General features: G+C 41.3%; 1 protein-coding gene across 2 annotated transcripts in view; it reads left to right on the top strand.

The window, feature by feature from the left end:
* The window catches only part of LOC106599585 (ATP-dependent chromatin remodeler CHD7), a 62271-nt gene that overhangs the window by 8652 nt on the left and 36932 nt on the right, over positions 1–16687 (top strand). The window contains exon 2 of one of the 2 annotated variants that reach the window (XM_082973339.1): positions 16387–16481. The exons of the other annotated variant lie outside the window; for it this stretch is intronic. The gene's annotated coding sequence lies outside the window, so the exon portion shown is untranslated. The remainder of the gene's footprint in view (positions 1–16386; positions 16482–16687) is intronic. 2 annotated transcript variants of the gene reach the window in all.

The raw sequence follows: 16687 nt of genomic DNA, 5'->3' as shown, positions 1-16687 counted from the left end.
AAATGTAATGGCAAAATGTAGATTTCTGCCTAAATAGACATACCCAAAAGTAACTGCTATTCATGTACATGATTCTGACAATGGAAAAACTGGATATATTTGGAAAGAAGAAATCTAGGCGACTATGAGGAAATGATCAGAAGACAGGAGTTATATAGTTTAGAATACACAAGATCAAGCACACTCACAATTTATTTTTATTTTGAAAGTCATCTTTCATTGAAAAGCTATAAGTGAATATTGATGACTAGACCTGGAAACACATCAGATGGCTTCTACAACATGTGAACAATATCAGAGAAAAATGAGATTGATAGACCTAACAACTAGAAAAGGGATTGACGGACCTAACAACTAGAAAAGGGCAGATGTTTTAGTAAGTGGTGTCAGGTGTGGTCACGGGACGTGTCCAAGTCTCCCGAAACCTCTCCAAAGTGGCTTATGTCTGTAAAATAGATCATTCCAGTGCTATCAAATATTTGCATTCCCTAAATGCTATTTGTTCAGTATAGAAACACTATCTCTACCATACCAACCTCTCAAACATTGTGGTGGTGTCGGGGGACATTAACCTCTCCAAAGTGCCTGAATGTTTAGCCTAGGCATATCCATATCCAATTAGCCTAGGCATATCCAACAAAAACAATAGAAATGCAACAGATATATCTAAAAATGTCTTACCGAACACTTGGTTACACGTGTCCTTTGCAAAAATAGAAATAAGCTGATCTGTTTACAAATGGCATTTGTGTTAGTTTTACATCCCAGGTGTAGATTAGCTTTCACTTTCACCATAGCTTGTGCCTGTCGTGATTAGAGGTCGACCGATTAATCGGAATGGCCAATTTTAATTAGGGCCGATTTCAAGTTTTCATAACAATCGGTATTTTCGTCCACTGATTTTTATAAATGTTTTATTTTATTTATAATTTTTTTCTTAAAAAAATGTACACCTTTATTTAACTAGGCAAGTCAGTTAAGAACACATTCTTATTTTCAATGATGGCCTAGGAACAGTGGGTTAACTGCCTTGTTCAGGGGAAGAACGACAGATTTTTACCTTGTCAGCTTGGGGATTCAATCTTGCAACCTTACGGTTAACTAGTCCAACACTCTAACCACCTGCTTTACATTGCACTCCACGAGGAGCCTGCCTGTTATGCAAATGCAGTAAGAAGCCAAGGTAAGTTGCTAGCTAGCATTAAACTTATCTTATAAAAAAGAATCAATCATAATCACTAGTTAACTACACATGGTTGATATTGCTAGTTTATCTAGCCTGTCCTGCGTTGCATATAATCGATGCAGTGAGCATTTGCGAAAAAGGACTGTCGTTGCTCCAACGTGTACCTAACCATAAACATCAATGTCTTTCTTAAAATCAATACACAAGTATATATTTTTAAACCTGCATATTTAGCTAAAAGAAATCCAGGTTAGCAGGCAATATTAACCTCTTACATCTAGACGTTCCGCTAGCGGAACACCTGCTCCAATATCCAATGATGGGCGTGGCGCGAAATACAAATTCCTCTAAAATCCGAAAACTTCCATTTTTCAAACATATGACTATTTTACAGCATTTTAAAGACAAGACTCTCGTTAATCTAACCACACTCTCCGATTTCAAAAAGGCTTTACAGCGAAAGCAAAACATTAGATTATGTCAGCAGAGTACCCAGCCAGAAATAATCAGACACCCATTTTTCAAGCTAGCATATAATGTCACAAAAAACAAAACCACAGCTAAATGCAGCACTAACCTTTGATGATCTTCATCAGATGACAACCCTAGGACATTATGTTATACAATGCATGCATGTTTTGTTCAATCAAGTTCATATTTATAACAAAAAACAGCCTTTTTACATTAGCATGTGACGTTCAGAACTAGCATACCCCCCGCAAACATCCGGTGAATTTACTAAATTACTCATGATAAACGTTCACAAAAAACATAACAATTATTTTAAGAATTATAGATACAGAACTCCTCTATGCACTCGATATGTCAGATTTTAAAATAGCTTTTCGGTGAAAGCACATTTTGCAATATTCTCAGTAGATAGCCCAGCCATCACGCCTAGCCATTTAGACACCGACCAAGTTTAGCCCTGACCAAACTCCGATTTACTATTACAAAAGTTTGATTACCTTTGTTGTCTTCGTCAGAATGCACTCCCAGGACTGCTACTTCAATAACAAATGTTGGTTTGGTCCAAAATAATCCATCGTTATATCCAAATAGCGGCGTTTTGTTCGTGCGTTCCAGACACTATCCGAAATGGTAAATCAGGGTCGCGAGCATGGCGCAATTCGTGACAAAAAAATCTAAATATTCCATTACCGTACTTCGAAGCATGTCAACCGCTGTTTAAAATCCATTTTTATGCCATTTTTCTCGTAAAAAAAGCGATAATATTCCGACCGGGAATCTCCTTTTAGGTAAACAGAGGAAAGAAAACAAAGCTTTCGGTCGACGCGGGCACGAGCCTGAGTCTCACAGTACTGTAACCAGCCACTACCCAAACGCGCTACTTTGTTTCAACCAGAGCCTGCAAAGCCACGATTCAGCTTTTTGCCGCCTTCTGAGAGCCCATGTGAGCCGTAGGAAGTGTCACGTAACAGCAGAGATCCTCTGTAATGGATAGAGATGGCAAAGAAGGCCAAGAAATGGTCAGACAGGGTACTTCCTGTACAGAATCTTCTCAGGTTTTGGCCTGCCAAATGAGTTCTGTTATACACAGACACCATTCAAACAGTTTTAGAAACTTTGGAGTGTTTTCTATCCAAAGCTAATAATTATATGCATATTCTAGTTTCTGGGCAGGAGTAATAATCAGATTAAATCGGGTACGTTTTTTATCCGGCTGTGAAAATACTGCCCCCTATCCATAACAGGTTAACCAGGTGAAATTGTGTCCTTCTCTTGCGTTCATTGCACGCAGAGTCAGGGTATATGCAACAGTTTGGGCCGCCTGGCTCATTGCGAACTGATTTTACGCAATTATGACATAACATTGAAGGTTGTGCAATGTAACAGGAATATTTAGATTTAGGGATGCCACCCGTTAGATAAAATACGGAACGGTTCCGTATTTCACAGAAATAAACGTTTTGTTTTCGAGATGATAGTTTCTGGATTCGACCATATTAATGACCTAAGGCTCGTATTTCTGTGTTATTATTTTATAATTAAGTCTATGATTTGATAGAGCAGTCTGACTGAGCGATGGTAGGCACCAGCAGGCTCGTAAGCATTCATTCAAACAGCACTTTCGTGCGTTTTGCCAGCAGCTCTTTGCTATGCTTCAAGCATTGCGCTGTTTGACTTCAAGCCTATCAACTCCCAAGATTAGACTGGTGTAACCGATGTGAAATGGCTAGATAGTTAGCGGGGTGCGCGCTAATAGCGTTTCAAACGTCACTCGCTCCGAGACTTGGAGTAGTTGTTCCCCTTGCTCTGCATGGGTAACGCTGCTTCGAGGTTGGCTGTTGTCGATGTGTTCCTGGTTCGAGCCCAGGTAGGAGCGAGGAGAGGGACGGAAGCTATACTGTTACACTGGCAATACTAAAGTGCCTATAAGAACATCCAATAGTCAAAGGTATATGAAATACAAATCGTATAGAGAGAAATAGTCCTATAATTCCTATAATAACTACAACCTAAAACTTCTTACCAGGGAATATTGAAGACTCATGTTAAAAGGAACCACCAGTTTTCATATGTTCACATGTTCTGAGCAAGGAACTTAAACTTTAGCTTTCTTACATGGCACATATGGCATTTTTACTTTCTTCTCCAACACTTTGTTTTTGCATTATTTAAACCGAATTGAACATGTTTCATTATTTATTTGAGGCTTAATTGATTTTATTGATGTATTATATTAAGTTAAAATAAGTGTTCATTCAGTATTGTTGTAATTGTCATTATTACAAATAAACAAACAAAAATCGGCCGATTAATCGGTATCGGCGTTGAAAAATCCTAATCGGTCGACCTCTAGTCGTGATAGTCTTTGAAGCAGTCCCTCTGCCAGGAAACAAAAGGCGTACTGGTATGTTTTGTGCAAAACTTGCAGTTTTTCCTTTTCTCTTGTGGTATGTGTGTTGGATAATGATGCTCACCTTGAGCGGGGGGGGTCTTGTGATGGTTGTGAGGTTGCTTTGGGCCCCTAATTCAGCCATTTCCAACACCAGCTGCTCTCAGAAGGCCAACTGGGAGAGACGGGTTTGACCTTTTGCTTTGGACATCTGCTTGTGGAGAATGAAAGCATTTACTGTTGTAAAGTCCACAAAGTGGTAAAAAAAAAAGCCTTATACAATTTCCTGGTCTGGTGGAGGACCTAGAGGACCTGGTAGTAGCTTATCAGAGCGTCATATAGATTGACAACCCCCATGCTGGCATTGTAGTCCTTCACAGAAACGGGGACATTCTTCCTCACCCATGCCCCATTGGCATTTTTCACCCTCCTTGAGACATGGTTGTTATTGAATGCCTTATGCTGTGTGGTGAACGTGGTTACTTCCCTGGTGTCCTTCCATTTAACAAAAAGTGGCATGTTAGTCCTGATCCAACGTATGGTCCCCCTCGCCGCTGTCTTTGTCATGTCGTTTACCTTGGTCTTGGGGAAACCAGTTCTGTTATGACATGGTGCCACAAGCCCCTATTTTATTTCTCAAGAGGTCTATGAAAAGTGGATGTAGAACCATCAGACAGGATGATTGACACAGCAGTGGGGGAGTGAAGACCTTGACCGGCAGGGGGGGCTTGCTGGGGAGGGCTGGCTCCCAAACATCATCTAAATCCTCTACATCCTCCACTCTGTGGTGAATAAAATAAAGCGATATATTGTTGTAAGACACAGAATTACAGATGACTAAATTTACAAAACGACATTACTGTAAAGTAAAAACACCAAGCCTAAGCTAAATCTGTACAGTGACTCACATCGGTGTGAAGGACACACACAATGCAAACAGTAACACTTTGGAGACAAAGGCAGAGGTGAGAACCACAAATAAACAGTGGCCATGAGAGTTTAATGGCCTCTCCAAAGTTACAAGGATGAAACTTAGAACAGTGAACTAATATGAAACACATAGAACTACTTTGGAATTGTATAACATTGAAATTACTTGTTACATAGGCCTAATGTAAACTAAATCCAAAGCACAAAAAGCAGACAATTTATAAAAAATGAAATACATGTATTGAATTAGCAATATAAAGGCAAATAATTTTTCTTATAGGTCTTAAAGTGAATCCAATCCTTCTAGAAAGCAATCTTCATCGGCCATGTCGAAATCCTCATGATCTGTGGAGTCCCGTCTTTCGGTGTTTATGCTTCACAACGCTAACTGAAATGTAGGTAGCAGCCATTTTGAAATGAGGTCATTGTCTCGGCCTGCCCTTATATATTCGTATACCCATATATGGTAGTAAGTCACGCAAGATTTTGAAGGCACAGATTAATAGCCAAGATACTCAGCTTTCTACAGATACTCTGCTTTTGCAGATAGGGGCTACCGTTCTCATACCAGACTGAATTGGAAAAAAAAAAAAAATGGGGACCCCAAATATGGGGACTTTTCAGAGAAAGGCAGCCGTGTGTGAAATAACCAGATTCCCCTCATGCAAATAACAGCCCAAACATTCTGCTCAGTCCCCCCTGCCTCCCTTCTCAACCCCCCCAACTTCTCACATCTATTCACACTCACACTCTGTGCGATTAGCCACAACAGACATCCCTACCCTCCTTGTGGGGGGTAGTAGTAGAGGGAGTTTAGTAGATTGGAGAGGGAGGGCGTTAGGATAGATAAAAGGATAGCTGGTGGTAAGGTGTGCCTCTGGAGTGCTGGCCTCTGGCTGGGGCATGATGTGCCACCTGTACTCTGAGGGAGGGAGACACCCCAGGTGGTTATACCAGGCCAGTCCACAGGGACACCACTGAATCAGATAGCCCTGGATTAGTGGGACCAAGACATTGAGAGCTCTGAGGCATTTTACTCATGTTTTATGTATAATTTAATGTCTAAAAATAGGACCCCTGTGACCATTACTTTTGAAATAGAAGTGTGGTTAGCTTTTGGAAGTTACAATGGCAGTGTTCAAGTTTATTCAATTGGGACTGCCTTAAGTAGGCTATAGATAAAAGAGAGCAGACAGTTAAGTATGACAATTCATCTTGAAATGTTGACAGTTTGGTTAGGACATGTCAGTCATTTGTCAGGTACCCAATTAGTAACGCTAAACTTGTTTTCAGATTCTTTTGAGTTGTTTTCAACATGCCAAGTGAAAATGACTTGGTGTCATATTCCATAAGCAGCGGTCTAGCCGGGCAGCGGTCTAGCCGGGCGGCAGCGGGGTCTAGCCGGGCAGCCAACAAACTTGGACCACCGCTCTACTTGTAATATATCAGTAGTAGATAGCCAGTTCTACTAACCCACTTCAAATGAAATCCTTGAACAGTCTGCACCAACCTGTTTAGATGCCCTGCAGTGAAACTATTCTCATAGTTAAGCTTGTTTGCCACTCGCACATACATTTACATAATTAGTGTTATCATTAAAGCTAAAGAACATAAGCCGTCATTAGCTTAGGGTGTTTATGAAGTGAGAAGTAGGCTAGTTGCTGTCACATAAAATTAAGTGGCTGAAATGAACCCCCTCCTTTTCAGTGTCAAATATTCTAATTTCTTGAGCACACTCCAAAATGTGTAAACAAACGCCACTGAATGCTACTGGAGAACGTCGTATAGGGCTCCTGGGTGGCGCAGCGGTCTAAGACACTGCATCTCAGTGCTGAAGGTGTCACTACAGACCCTGGTTTCCATTGCATGCTGTATCACAACCGGCCATGATTGGTAGTCCCATAGGGCGGCACACATTTGGTTTGGCTAGGGTAGGCCGTCATTGTAAATAAGAATATGTTCTTAACTGACTTGCCAAGTTAAAGGTACAATAAAAATAGGCCTGTTTAGAAAGGTGTGAACAAGAGCATTTGGAAAGCAGATCTTCTCTACCTTTCCTACTAGGAAAATAGTCTGTTGCTTTTGCTCTTTTGTTCTGACTTGAATCATTCCTTTGTATATAAACACATACTGATACAGTGCAGTTTGGGATACATGTGGTGTCAGGTTTTCCTCATTTGAATTTTCAATGTTCTTCCTAGTCCTCTCGCAATCTAAACTGCATAAAAACACGAGCACTGTGAGAGTAGCTAAAGGGGAGGCCAACTGTTTTGAATTATCCCTAATCACGTATAATTAGAAGCTTGTCTGTTTGTCACTGTTGCTTGTGTCAATAGCAGCACAGCCGTTGGGCGTGCCAGCCAGCCTTCAAAACAAAACAGCAGTGCACATTTTATGAAGACCTGTGGTCACGCTAGCTGGAACTTTCAACTTCCCTTCCTTCCCCACACTGTCTACCTTCTATACATGGTCATGGCTATGTTCTGATAGTATTTCTAATGAAAGGCTGTTATTATGATGGTATTAGTGTGAAAGCAAAAATGGTATCGTATGTGACATTGTCAGCTCACCACCCCACGAGCAGGAAATGTCTCCTGGTCACATTTTGGGGATTGCCTGGACAAATGTCTCTTCAGCCAAACCAACAAGATAGCAGGGGGGAAATAACTAGCCCACTCTGTCTATTGTTCTTTCACTTGCTACATTCAATTTTGTGACTAGTTCATGTACAATGGTAGTTAGAGACAGCTGTCGACTAGTAGTTATGGTTTGGGTAGTTAGTGTCTTTGGAAAGTATTCAGACCCCTTGACTTATCCACATTGTTACATTACAGCCTTATTCTAAAATGGATTAAATGAAAAAGAATCCCCAGCAATCTACACACTACCCCATAATGACAAAGCAAAAACTGTTTTTTTAGAGCTTTTGGCAAATGTATTAAAAATAAAAAACGTAAATACCTTTATTTACATAAGTATTCAGACCCTTTTCTATGTGGCTCGAAATTGAGCTCTGGTGCATCCTGTTTCTATTGATCATCCTTGATGTTTCTACAAATTGATCCACCTGAGGTCAATTCAATTGATTGGACATGATTTGGATAGGCACACACCTGTCTATGTAAGGTCCCACAGTTGACAGTGGATGTCAGAGCACAAACCAAGCCATGAGGTCGAAGGAATTATTCGTAGAGCTCCGAGACAGGATTGTTTCCAGGCACAGATCTGGGGAAGTGTACCAAAAAAATGTCCGCAGCATTGAAGGTCCCCAAGAACACAGTGGCCTCCATTCTTAATGGAAGTTTGGAACCACCATGACTCTTCCTAGAGCTGGCTGCCTGGGAGAGAAGGGCCTTGGTCGGGGAGGTGACCAAGAACCCTATTATCACAGAGAGCTCCAGAGTTCCTCTGTGGAGATGGGAGAAGCTTCCAGGAGGACAGCCAGTAAAGGGCAGTTTGCCGAAGGCAGCTAAAGACTCTGACCATGAGAAACAAGATTCTCTGGTCGGATGAAACCAAGATGAAAATCTTTGTCCTGAATGCCAAACAACGACCCTTACATGCTGACCAGACCGGACACGGTGCGTGTGCTGCTAAATAAATGTACACTTACATATTATTCAATTATTGCACCCACACTGCTCACGTAGCCAGGCATGAAAATATGACTTGCTTCTATTTGTGATGCTCAACACTCTCTCAAATCTCCTCATTGGTTTTTAGGAGTGTATATACCCACGTGGGTGATTTTGCAAGATGAACTGAGGTCCAGAATCCAGTTGTTGTGGTAATGCACCTTAAAGTTGGTTGCCAACCACCATAAGAATAAGACGAAGGTTTACTGCTTTATCTGTGGATTCATTGTCGGAGTAAAGGACCTTGTGCGTTTCAGGTAAAATGACAACCCGAAGTTTATATCCATGGACAAATTAGCTAGCAACAGCAAGCTAGCTAAATTGCCATAAATGTTTAATGCTTTTCGACCTGTCCCCAAATTAATATAGTTGGTTCAGAATTTTGTATATTTCAACCTGTGTGTCCTGATGGTGTCTGGTGTGGGGGGACAAAATCAACCTGTGTGTCCTGATGGTGTCTGGTGTAGGAGGACAAAATCAACCTGTGTGTCCTGATGGTGTCTGGTGTGGGGGGACAAAATCAACCTGCATGTCCTGATGGGGTCTGGTGTGGGGGGACAAAATCAACCTGTGTGTCCTGATGGTGTCTGGTGTGGGGGGACAAAATCAACCTGCATGTCCTGATGGGGTCTGGTGTGGGGGGACAAAATCAACCTGCATGTCCTGATGGGGTCTGGTGTGGGGGGACAAAATCAACCTGCATGTCCTGATGGGGTCTGGTGTGGGGGGACAAAATCAACCTGCATGTCCTGATGGTGTCTGGTGTGGGGGGACAAAATCAACCGGCATGTCCTGATGGCGTCTGGTGTGGGGGGGACAAAATCAACCTGCGTGTCCTGATGGGGTCTGGTCAGCATGTAAGACAACGCAGGAGTGGCTTCTGGACAAGTCTCTGAATGTCCTTGAGTGGCCCAGACTTGAACCTGATCAAACATCTCTGGAGAGACCTGAAAATAGCTGTGCAGCGATGCTCCCCATCCAACCTGACAGAGCTTGAGAGGATCTGCAGAGAAGAATGGGAGAAACTCTCCAAATACAGGTGTGCCAAGGTTGTCGCGTTATACCCAAGGAAGACTCAAGGTTAGAATCGCTGCCAAAGGTGCTTCAACAAAGTACTGCGTAAAGGGTCTGAATACTTATGTAAATTTGATTTTTATTTCTTATAAATTAGACATTTTGCAAAACCTGTTTTTGCTTTGTCATTATGTGTAGATTGAAATAAGCCTGTAACCTAACAATGTGGATGAAATCAAGGGGTCTGAATACTTTCCTAAGGCGCTGTATGAGTGCACCACACATAGTCTAACCCCAGGAGAGAAAGTGTTGGTCTGGTTGTTAGTGGGGGTGCCTCCTAATGTTTCCTGCATTAGGGCATGCCCGACTGCCCACTCGCACCTCGCCACACACTCATCGGTCGGCACCCAGCCCGCTGACTGAACTCCATCTTTCTCTCATTGCACCTCTCGCTGGCTCCCTCCCCTATTTATATTTATTTTATTTAACCTTTATTTAACCAGGAAAGGCTCATTGAGATTTGAAATCTCTTTTTCTTTTTTTTGAAGAGCGTCCTGGTCAAGATAGGCAGCACCAAGTCATTACACAATTACAGACAGACAACATGCAAAACTACAAGTAATCTAGTAAACCATATAACAAAATCATAAAACAGCAAATTAAAAACATTGACAGGTCAGGGAATCAGTCTCAAAATCCCTCACCAGTGATTTGAAAAACACCAATCGGGACAAGTTCTTCCAGTTTAAAAGTATTTTGTAAGGTGTTCCAAGACAATGAGTACATAAAAGCCCTTTTACCAAATTCAGTTTGGATATTTGGAACAGTTAGCAGGATAAAGTCCTGTGAACGAAGAGAGTACCCAACACATTTCTGAACTATAAAATTTCCCAAATAAAATGGTAGCAAACCCAAAATGGCTTTGTAAATAAAAGTATACCAGTGACTGAGCCTATGAGTGACTAGAGACGGCCAGCCAACCCTGGTATATAAAGTGCAGTGGTGCGTAAGGGTTTTGCAGTTTAAAATAAATCTCAAAGCACCATGGTAAAGGGTGTCAATTGATCTCAAACACTGAGTGGAAGAATTCATATAAAATATCCCCATAGTCTAGTAAAGGCATAAATGTAGCTCATACTAGCCTCCTCATGGCTTCAAAAGAAAAACAGCCCTTCTTCCTAAAATAAAATCCAAACTTCAGTAAAAAAAATTATAAGTTCTTGAATATGCAATTTTAAGAGGCCGTCATCAATTAAAATTCCACGATATTTGAGGTTACAGTCTCTCATTGCCCTGACCGGTAGTAATAGGTGAAAGGTTCAGAGATCTATTTCTTGCTTCAGAAAATAGTTAGTTTTGTTAGTATTGAGGATGAGCTTCAATTGACACAAGGTTTGTTGAACAGTATAAAAAGCAGTTTGCAAGTTCTGGAAAGCTTTTGTGAGAGACGAGGCACAACAATAAATAACAGTATCAGCATAAAAGTGAAGTTGCGCATTTTGCAAGTTTGTCTTATTTATATAAATAGTGAATAAGAGGGGACCAAGTACAGAGCCCTGGGGCACACCATTACAGACAGACATGAGCCCATCAAATTGAGTGCACTGAGTTCTATCACAGATAGTTAACAAACCATGCAACTGCATGCTCCGAAAGACCTACACAACAATCTCTGCCTCACTATAGCATGATCAACGCTATCAAAAGCCTTAGAGATCAATAAAAAGTGAGACGCAGTGCTGTTTTTTTGTCAAGGGCTTCAATGATATCATTTAAAACCTTCATGGCTGCTGTAATTGTGCTATGCTTCTTCCTGAAGCCAGATTGGTACGTTGATAGTATATAACTATTTTAACTCTTTTAGCCGTTCACTTACAAGGGTTTCAAGTATTTTCTCCAGGGGTGACAGCTTTGAGATTGGCCTAATAATTACTTAAAAGGGTTGGATCTTCACCTTTTTAAAAGTGGCAGGACAAATGCTGATTTCCAGATCTTTGGAATTTGATTACATTCCAGGGTTAGATTGAACAGATATGTAAGTGGTTCAGCTATGAAATCAGCTGCCAGATTTAAAAGCAGGGCTCAAGAAGATCAGGACCTGCAGGCTTTCTCTGATCTAAGGATTTCAGGGCTTTATGTACCTCCTGCACTGAGAATGGCAAAAAGCTACACGTTTGACCAGCTCTCACTGGTTCATCCACACAGGGTTGTATAGAGACAGAGGACACTGAATCAAACAGCCTACCAGATGATACAAAGTGCTCATTGAAACAATTCAGCATTTCAGTTGTCATATACAGCAACAAAGTCCTTCAATACACATGACGGTAATTTATGAACATTGCGGTTTCCAGACAGACTTAATAGCCTTCCAAAACTTTCTAGGGTCATTCAGGTTATCAGTGGTAACAGACATAAAATATTCAGACTTAGACTTCCTGAGAAGAGAAGAACACTTGTTTCGTAACTGCCTAAAAAGAAGCCAATCAGCATCAGAACATGATTTCCTTGCTTTAGCCCAGGCTAGATTACGTTTGTGAATAATACAAGACAGCTCAGAAGAAAACCTTGGATTTATCCCGCCCTTTAACCCTGAACCTGTGGAATGGGCCATGTTTTGTTTCATACTCACAGACACCATTCAAACAGTTTTAGAAACTTTAGGGTGTTTTCTATCCAAAGCCAATAATTATATGCATATTCTAGTTACTGGGCAGGAGTAGTAACCAGATTAAATCGGGTACGTTTTTTATCCAGCCGTGTCAATACTGCCCCCTAGCCCTAACAGGTTAAAACTCTTAGGAACCTGAGTATTTCTAACAGCAACACCAGCACAATGGTCTCTTAAATCATTACAAAAAACAACAACCGCAGAATATTTATGTGGAACATTTGTCAATATCAAATCAATCGGGGTAGATTTATCTGGACATTTGAGATTTGGGCGAGTAGGTGAGTTAATCAACTGGGTAAGATTCATAGAATTACAAAGCATTTTAAAATCATCAGACACCGGCTTTAACCAACACCAGTTGAGATCACCAATCAAAATCATTTCACTGTAAAGAAGTTTAGACGAGGTGCATCAGAGAAGAAAATGCATCACCGAGAGCAGAGAGGGGGGGGGGGGTCTTTAACAGCCAATCACAGAGGCAGGGGGAGGGGGATCTATAACAGCCAATCACAGAGAGCAGAGGTGGGTTTATAACAGCCAATCACAGATGCAGAAGGCAGTCTATAACAGCCAATCACTGTTATAGAGAGACCCTTTGAAACCTCAATATTCAAAGCAAGAAATTCCAACTGTTTACAAATAGTTTCAGACTTTGCCACACTTACAGGGAGTTTAGTCTTTACATATATAGCCCCACCCACCTTTCTTAACTCGATCAGTGTGATACACATTGTAACCATTTATACAAATATCCTTATCAAGAACAGACTTGCTGAGCCAGCTTTCAGAAAACACAATTGCATCAGTTGTTTTAGCCCAAATCCTAACTCTAGATTTAAAATCAGAGGTTTGGAGACTGCATATCAGGGCCAGGGTTAGGCTGCACGTTACCTGATATCAACAACAGAAGAAGAACTAGGTACCTCTGTTTAATAACCTTGCACGGCCTCTCTTTTTTAAGAGACCTACTGCAAGCGAATTCTACAAGTGAGTTTCCAGACAATACAAAAGTCATTTAAAACCATTAGACTTTGGTAGTGACACAAGTTCGTACTGTTCACATCATACCACAAATGCATCGGCACTTGGACGGAGTGAAAAAGAGCGAGTTCCCGCAGACAATGTTCAGTAAAGTCAGTGCACAAAGCAATTCCACAAATTGTCATTTTCTCTGAGAGGTGTAAGAAATAGAGGCCAAGGAAAGGTAATGGGAGAGAGGGACAGTGTGTATGTGTGAGTAGATTGGGTGTTGGGGTAGATTGAGAGAACGGGTTGGGGATTGTTGAGCTGCCTCTGACAGCCAGGCGGAGAGGGAAGAGGAGCAGATTGGTCGACACGCCGCGGAGGGAAAGCTGAGGAAAGAACTCAGACCAGCCAGAGATGGGGTTACCTTGGTAAACCTCAAGTAAAGAAGTGCAAATAGCGAGGGGGGAAAAATGTATCTGAGTTAAGGGAGACCTGTGATCTTTACACCAGCAAAACAAAATAGTCCCTCTCCCCCCCACACACACACACACACACCGGGGTGTAGAGAAAGATGGAAAGAGACATGGGAATGGCCCTGTCAATAAGCCACATGTCACTTAGAGGGAATTAGGTGAACGGTCAGCCTGTCAGCTTAGACTCCAAATCAGATCGAAGGGATTCAAATATTCAGCTTTTGGCATGGCTCTGCTCCGCCCCCTACGAGCCTACTGCCTGGCACCCAATCACCCAACACACAGACATGTACACAGATTTACACCATCCTGACCACACACACGCACTGTTCATTTTGGCATCTGTTTCAGTCTTGTTATACCATTTTAGTCTTGGTCACCTTTTTGTCATTTCATCCTTAGTTATCAGTCAACTTAAACTCAGGACAATTTTAGTCTACTTTTAGTCACATAGTCAGTGCATATTTTTTCGATTAAATAATTAATATTTAGGCTTCCTCTAACTTCCATGTGCACATTCAGATAGCCTTGTCCAACTCTGCCTACTATCCCCTCGTATACCTTAGCTGGCAACATTGATATTGTGGCAGATTGTTACCAATGCTAGCCCTAATTAACCATATAGGATATAAACAATTTATAGCTCTGATTTTCTCCCTGTCATAACTGTCAAGGGGGTAAATAAGTGGTTTCATTGAAAAGATGAGAATTTGAACTTTCCAAAAAATGCCAGAAGTATTACAGCACTCCTAATATTCAACAAATAGCATTTGTTTTTCGCATGGGAAAATAAAACTTCTGATGTGATCAAAGCAAACATGACCTACATTAGGCTCGAGTGGTTTACTGTATTATTACGGTATACCGGGGTATTTGGAAAAAGCCACAATGGTTTTTCAACACCATCAATACTGTTGAAACAACTTATTTTTTTAAGTTTTTAAAAATACATTTGAATATTTTTAGCTACTTTTTTAGTGAGTACCTGCAGTCAACTTGTGCAATACGTTAGGTGATAAAGCACATTGCGTTCTTCATTTCACCTGTCTCATTATGAAGCTTACGGTAGTCCCCAGTCACGTGTCACGTGGTGTTTGTTTACAAGCACACAACGATGAGATACCGGAGTCTTGTGAGTCACTCACTGTTGTGCAGCATGCGCCAGGTGATCTATACTGAACAGAAATATAAACACAACATGTAAAGTGTTGGTTTCATGAGCTGAAATAAAAGATCCCAGAAATGTTTCATACGCACAAACCTTATTTCTCTCGTATTTTGTGCACAAATTAGTTTGCATCCCTGTTAGTGAGCATTTATCCTTTGCCAAGATATGCCACACCTGTCAGGTGGAGGGATTATCAAGAAGCTGATTAAACTGCATGATCATTACACAGGTGCAACTTGTGCTGGGGTCAATAAGAGGCCAATCCAAAATGTGCTGTTTTGTCACACAGTACAAGATGTCTTAAGTTTTGAGGGAGCGTGCAATTGGCATGCTGACAGCAGGAATGTCCACCAGAGCTGTTGCCAGATAATTAAATGTTAATTTCTCTACCATAAGCCAACTCCAACATCGTTTTAGAGAATTTGGCAGTACATCCAACCGGCCTCACAACCATAGACCACATGTAACCACGCCAGCCCAGGACCTCCACATCCGGCTTCTTCACCTGTGGGATCGTCTGAGACCAGCCACCTGGACAGCTGATGAAACTGAGTATTTCTGTCTGTAATAAAGCCCTTTTGTTGGGGAAAAACTCATTTTCATTGGCTGGGCCTGGCTCCCAAGTGGGTGCGCCCCTGCATTGTCATGTGAAATCCATAGATTAGGGCCTAATGAATTTATTTAAATGTACTGATTTTTTTCCTTGTATGAACTGTAACTCAGTAACATAGTTGAATTTGTTGCATCTTATATTTAACTATAATTACAGTATGCTATTCACAACTAAATATTTGCCAGCTAAATATCTTATAACTATCAAGTTAACTGTCTAAAATGTTCCAAATGTTCCAGAAGCAGTTGTGCATTTGGTTTGCTCATTTAGTTGCTGGTTAGCGTCTTCAAAATCAAACATTCACTTGGGAACTACAGAGAATCCCCTTCTGGATCAAGAGCCTTGCTGGCTAATATTTGTTTTGTGCTTGCAGCAAAAGAGTAGCATTTTTTTTTACTTATTTGTGTAGTTTTGGTCAGAAACTGTACAAAATGTTCACAATGTGCTTGTTAGCATTTATCATTCTCTTTGGGATTTTACATGCGCTTGTTAGCATTGCTAACCTTCGGATGAGAGTATCAATGGTGTTTTGAAAACAGCGCCCCATGTGTTCAGTTCTGGTATTACCAAATACCCCGTATTACCAAATACCCCGTATTACCAAATACCCCCGTGTGGGAGAGCCAGGCAGATTAGCTCAATCAGACCGCACAACTGAAAGACGTCAAGTCTGCCGAATAGAGATTGCATGAAATATTCTCGTCTCATAGACTAAAATGAAAAGTCATTTGTAATAGTTACCGTTTTTTCCAGGGCGTCTGTTTGTCAGGAAAAATGGGTCGTTGCTGAGTATTTGTCATCATATTGTTGACGAAATGAACACTGTCTCACACACACACATTTCCACTGCCTCGTCTCCACCCCCAGGGTGTGGTGTCCATAAGGAGGCCATGGGAGCTCTCTCTCTATGCTGGAGGAGCTGAGCTGCTGAATGGCAGCAGAGAAGATCTATGGCCCAGGAGGTGAGAAATTGGCAAATTCCTCCTGCTCAGTGGGATCTTTGAGATGATGAAAGGGACATTTTAAATCATAAGACTCAATCTCTCCAAATGTAAGCCAGATCACAGAAGAGATACTTTCCCAGCCATGCTGTAATATGACAGTTTTTATTTTGAATGGAAGAGCGTGCCTCTGCCTCGTTCATTCTCTATCCCTCGTGAGTCTTTTC

This window comes from Salmo salar, chromosome 03 (assembly GCF_965601325.2).
Source record: "Salmo salar chromosome 03, fSalSal1, whole genome shotgun sequence".
Classification (NCBI taxonomy): Eukaryota; Metazoa; Chordata; class Actinopteri; order Salmoniformes; family Salmonidae; genus Salmo; species Salmo salar.
This window is presented reverse-complemented; position numbering and strand designations above follow the sequence as displayed.